Below are 6,408 nucleotides of genomic sequence, written 5' to 3' on the forward strand. Positions count from 1 at the left end.
ATTAAAGTAAACTTTGCTTCACTGTGAAGCTCAAAAACACACATACACAAATTTTTTTTATTTAAAATCTACTTCAAGAATTCAAAAGAGGGTCTAAAAAAAGGCCTATCTTTATTAAAAAATTTCATAAAATAATGATATTAACAGAGAAAAAAGTGACTTTTATTGCAAAAAATTACAAGAAATGAAAAAAAGTAATGTTTGTTGTAATTTTTCAAGAAATGGTGATACTAGTGGAGAAAAAAAAGTGAATTTTTTGTTGGAATTGTTCAAGAAATTAGAATAATTATGATGGATTAAAAAAAAGTTGTTCATGTGAAGACACAGGGGTGGGGAGGGGTTGAAAACGATGAAGACGTAGGGTGGGTTGGGGTTGAAGACGTAGGGGTAGGGTGGGGGTAGGGTGTTGTGAAGAAGATGACACTGTGGGGGATGGGGTGTTTTTTTAAGAAAAATATTAAGAAATTAAAAATTATATTAATAAATTAATTTAAATATGAATTTTTCAATTAATATTTTTTGGAGCATTAGTGCCACTTGGCAGCTTTCTATTGGATAATTATTCAAAAAAACATGCATCACATACCCCTAGTGAGTGGACAACACGTGGAATGCCACATAAGCAAAAAAGGCCTGATTGGATCAAATTCGGGAGGTTTAGGGGTCTGATAGGTACAACCCTTAGTTTAGGGGCCTAAGTAAATTTTAGGGACAAGTTTGAGGGACTATCGATGAGTTTGATTTCCATGGTATCCATACCATACCATACCACAAAAAACCACCATCCAAACAACCTATAATTGAAGTTAATAGGTTTAACCTCTTAAACCATAACAGAGAAGGGAAAAAAAGAAAAGAAAAGAAGAAAATGACAATCAATATTGGGCGACATTTATCACCAACGGTTGCCAGGTACTTGTTTAAAATTGACAATTACAATTGTTTGTTTCTAGCGCTAATGATTACAATATACCATCTAAGGAATTGATAATCATATTGCCATTATTGGCAGTAATGATAAGGCAATCATTATGATTTCTCTTTCCAATGTCTTTTTTTTTACAGTACAAATTTGATAATTCTTACGGAATTTTCTTTCCTATTAGAGTCATTATTTTGAAATTGTTGAAGAGTTACGGTTAAGCCACTACGGTTGCACCTACTATTTTGGTACATTTTTCTGTAAACTTGAATCGGATCCCAATTTAGTTACATATAGTTTACTCATCACTTGGAAGAAAAAATAATAACATCATACTGAGTTTACTATTCATATTTAGCCTCGAGATTTCAGAAATTTTAATACAATTGTCAATCATATTGTATTTTGATAAAATTAGTTTCTAGGTCTAGAGTTCTTAGAGTTAGAATTTATGAAACGCGTTTCATTAGATTCGTACTCTGAAGGGGAATATGTACTTAAACAGATTTTGAACATTTTAAAATTTTGAGAAAGGGTAAGGCGCTTACGGACTAGCTACACTTGAATTCTTCGATCGAGGTAGGTTATGGTTTAATTGGAGTTTAGACTAGACTTAATTGTGTGTATGCTCCTAAATGAATACTTGTTGATTGGTATATGGATATGCTTAAAATTGTTAATATCTGGATTGTTGTTGCGTGTATAAATATTTATTAAAAATTTACTTGATGGAATTGTCTTATAACTTTAACTGTACTTATAAACTTAGTACATTGTGTGGTATGCTGTGAGATTGTGTAAATTAATATTGATAATACTTGTATGTGTTGGATCGAGTACCATGCCAGTACGAATATGTCTATGTTGGATCGGGTACCATGCCGGTATGGATATTTAAACGTTGGATCAGGTACCATGTCGGTACAGATCGGGTGTCACGCCGTTACGGATATTTATATGTTTGATCGGGTACTACGCCAATACGAATATGTATATGTTGGATCTGGTACCACGCCAGTACGGATATGTATATGTTGGATCGGGTACCACACCGGTACAAATATATTTATGTGGGATTGGGTACCACACCGATATGGATATGTATATGTTGGATCGGGTACAACGCCGATACGGATATGTAAATGTTGGATCGAGTACCACGTCGGTATGGTACATGAACATAGAATGTTCCCTGCAGGTCATGACTATTTGGGCAAAAATAAGTCCCATAGCATGTGTGTACATAATTGTGTTGATTTTGTGGATGTTTATAGTATGGTTGATACTCTTGATGGTTATGTGGCTTGTTTGTGAGCACTGTTTGACCTGTTATTTCTGTGTTGTTGATTCGTTGAGTATTTATTTTGTGATGAAGCCTGTCTACTTATTATTTGATTTATGTTGTGTACATGTTATCAAATTAAGTTGGCCTATGATACCGTCCAATACATAGTGGTTTGTACTGATACTACCATGTACTCTTCTTTTGTTGAGTACAGAAAGTTTTCCTGAGGATCAGACAAGCCTCATCTCTAGAGTTGATAGCAGATTTTGATCCAAGGGTGAGCACTCTGTCTCCAGGCTACCACAAGTCATCTTTTTTGTTATTTTCCATCTTTTTGGCAATGAAACATTCCTTATTTACTTTATTTTGGAGATCTCTTTAGACATGACTTTTGTTAGTAGTTCTTGTACGATGACTTTTGTGTTTTGGGGATTTTAGTAAGTAGTTTATTGAATTTTTGCATAATTAATGATTAGTTTTGAATTATTGTTATTATGTTGATTTTATGATAATATTGTCTTAATATTGACTAAGTGATTGGGTAATGGTTCGGGATATATGGCTCTCCCACAGAAAGATTAGTGTCGATGCCATTCATGGTCATTTAGGTCATGATAAAAGTTGGTATCAGAGCCATAGGTCCGTCGATCTCATTGTACAAGAAAATGTCTAGTAGAGTCTTATGGAGCGGTACAGAGACGTCTGTATTTTTCTTCGAGAGGCTACAAGACTATAGGAAAATTTAATTGCTTTTTTCTTTTGCACTATTACTTGATTTCAGTTGGTATTTGGAGATTCTAATTGGTATCTGACTTATTTCACTCTTATTCTCGCAGATAGTAATAACTCAGAAGAATGGGGCAAGAGGAGGACGAGATAGAAGACGGGGAGCTATGCCCACCAGGGGCTGAGCTTAGGCTGCGAGACCAGCTAGAGAGAGGTCAGTATCTTCTCCCCCACATGAAGGTTTGCCAGAGGTTACAGAGGATGGAGCTATACCAGTATAAGTTGTACGAGTGTCAATTCATGATCGGGTTGCACCAGCTCAGGGAGGTACAACTCCGATTCAGATGTCTCCCACTGTGATTTAGCAGGTTCTGAGTTTTCTAAGTGGTTTGGCAGGATCAGGGACTATGCCCGCAACACCTGCAGTCTAGTATGGAATGTAATATTTTACTGGTATAGCTCGTCGAATGAAAGAAATATCAGGATCGATATTTTTTAAAGATAGGTTGTGGGCCCAGTGATGATCGGATATGAGCATGAGTTGTTCTATAAGTTTATCAAGATGAATCCTTCTGTCTTTCATGGAACTGAGTCGGAGGATGCCTATGAGTTTATTATTGACTGTCATGAGAAGTTGCACAAGATGGGGATGGTTGAGAGGTATGGTGTAGAACTGGTTACTTTCTAATTTCAAAGAGATGCTAAGATGTGGTGAAGGGCCTATGTTGAGTGTAGGGATGCAACTTTGCCTCCCTTGACTTGGATACGATTTTACTCAGTATTTCTAGAAAAGTGCGTGCCTCGTACTTTGAGAGATAGAAAAAGGGATGAGTTTGCTAATCTTAAGCAGGGAATATGTCAGTTGTGGCCTATGAGGCTAAATTCATTCATTATCTCAGTATGCATCTCATTTGCTGAAAATTGAGAAGGAAAGGATCCTTTATTTTGTGAAGGGGTTGAATACAGGTCTCCAGATTTTTGGTCTTCAGATGGCATCGTCAGGTAGGTCTTTCCAGGAGATGGTTGATTTTGTCAAGAAGGTGGAGGGTATAAGGCAAGAGAGTTATGCCAATGCATCAAAAAAGAAGGCCCGCAGTGGAGGCAGTTTCAGTGGTTCTTATTCTAGGGTCAGAGTTCATAGGGATACCTTGCCCACCCTATTCAGTCAATGATGCCTGATCTGTGGGTGGTCCGTTAGGAGCTAGCCATCTATTTTCATACTCTGGTGGTTACCTCGCTTCATCTTCGTCAACTCAGCAGCCTACCTTAGATCGTATATATTATGAGTATGGCGGAGTGGGTCATGTTAGGAGGTTTTGTCATAACATAAGGCAATTTGGTCAGTCTAGCCAACTACAGACTCTTGGAGCTCTCATTCTAGCAAGTAGAGGAGGTAGTGGTAATGGCAGAGGTCGTTTGCATGGTGGTCGTGGTGGTCATCAGGCAGGTAGCGGTGGTAATCAGCCCCATCGAGGTGGTTCTCATCTTGGCAGGGGTGATGTGCAGATGGGTAGCAGTTACCATATTTATTCCTTTCCAGGCCCGAGGCAGAAACATCAGACGTTGTAATTACAAGTACTATTCTTATCTGTGACCAGATAGCCATTGTATTATTTGATCCCAGCTCTACTTTTCCATATGTGTCTGTTAACTTTGTTGTGGAATTGGATGTGGTGTGTGATTTGCTTGACTTTTTGATTCATGTGTCTACTCCTATTGTTGATTCTGTTATTGTTGATAGAGTTTATCGTTCTTGTTCTGTTATGTTTATAGGGTATCAAACTTGGGCAGATTTAGTGATTTTAGATATGGTAAATTTTGATATAATTTTGGGTATGAGTTGGTTGTCTCCATATCATACTATATTAGATTGTCATGTTAAGATAGTAGTTGTGGCCATGCCAGGAATAGATAGACTTGAGTGGGAGGGTGATTATAGTCCTGCTTTAATGAAGCTTATTTCCCTTCTTCGTGTAAAGAGGTTAATTGGAAGGGGTTGTTTGGCCTTCCTAGCACATCTTTGGGACACTTCTGCAGAGGTCCCATCTGTTGAGTCGGTTCTTGTGGTGTGTGAGTTCCAAGAGTTTTTTCCTGCAAATTTTCCTGGTATGACACCAGATCGGGACATTGATTTTTGTATTGATCTAGAGCCAGGTACTCGTCCTATTTCTATTCCTTCCTATATGATGTCTCTAGCTGAGTTGAGGGAGCTAAAGGCTCAGTTGCAGGATTTGTTGAGTAAGGGTTTTATCCATCCGAGTGTCTCTCCATGGGGTTCTCCTGTCTTGTTTGTAAAGAAGAAGGATGGTAGTCTTCGTATGTGTATAGACTACATGCAGTTGAGCAAAGTCACGATCCGTAACAAGTATCCTTTGCCCCATATCAATGATTTATTTGACTAGTTACAGGGTGCATTCGTATTTTCTAAGATTGATTTGAGGTCCGGGTATCATCAATTTAGGATTCGCCCCGATGATATTTCTAAGAATGCTTTTAGAACCAGGTATGGGCACTATGAGTTTCTTGTGATGTCTTTTGGGCGGACTAATGCCCCGCTACTTTTATGAGTTTAATGAATGGGATATTTAAACCCTACTGGGATTCTTTTGTGGTTGTCTTTATTGATGATATTCTAGTTTATTCTAAGAGTAAAGAGGATCATGAGAATCACTTAAGGATTGTTTTGGGTTTGTTGAAAGAAAAAAAGCTTTATGCAAAGTTTTCGAAGTGTGAGTTCTAGTTGGCTTTTGTATCCTTTTTGGGGCATGTGATTTCGAAGGAAGGGGTGATGTAGACTTGCAGAATATTAAAGCAGTTAAGAATTGGTCTAGGCCTACTTCAATGATGGAGGTTTGTAGCTTTATCGTCTTAGCAAGTTATTACCGCAGGTTCGTAAAGGGGTTTGCTTCTATTACTACTCATTTAACGCGGTTGACTCAGAAGAATGTACCATTTATTTAGTCTGATAAGTGATGAGAGCTTTCAAAAGCTCAAGACCTTGTTGACTACCACTCCTATTCATTCATTTCCTATAGAGGGTAAGGATTTTATTATTTATTGTGATGCCTCACGTTTTGGTTTAGGTGCTGTGTTAAAGTAGGAAAGAAATGTTATTGCTTATACTTCGAGGTAATTGAAGCCAAATAAGAAGAATTATCCCACTTATGATTTGGAGTTAGCTGCTATGGTTTTTGCTTTTAAGATGTGGAGGCAATACTTGTATAAGGCTCGTTGTGAAGTGTTCACTGATCAGTGTTGTTTGCAGTATGTGTTCACACAAATGGATTTAAATTTGAGACAATGTAGATTGATGGAGTTGCTAAAAAATTATGATATCACCATTCTCTACCATTCGGAGAAGGCTAATATGGTCGCTAATGCATTGAGCAAGAAGTCAACAAGTATGGGTAATTTGGCTTATTTGAATGCTAGCAGGCGTCCGTTAGCTAGATATATTCAGACTCTAGCTAATAAG

Source organism: Capsicum annuum, chromosome 11 (genome assembly GCF_002878395.1).
Source record: "Capsicum annuum cultivar UCD-10X-F1 chromosome 11, UCD10Xv1.1, whole genome shotgun sequence".
NCBI classification, from domain to species: domain Eukaryota; kingdom Viridiplantae; phylum Streptophyta; class Magnoliopsida; order Solanales; family Solanaceae; genus Capsicum; species Capsicum annuum.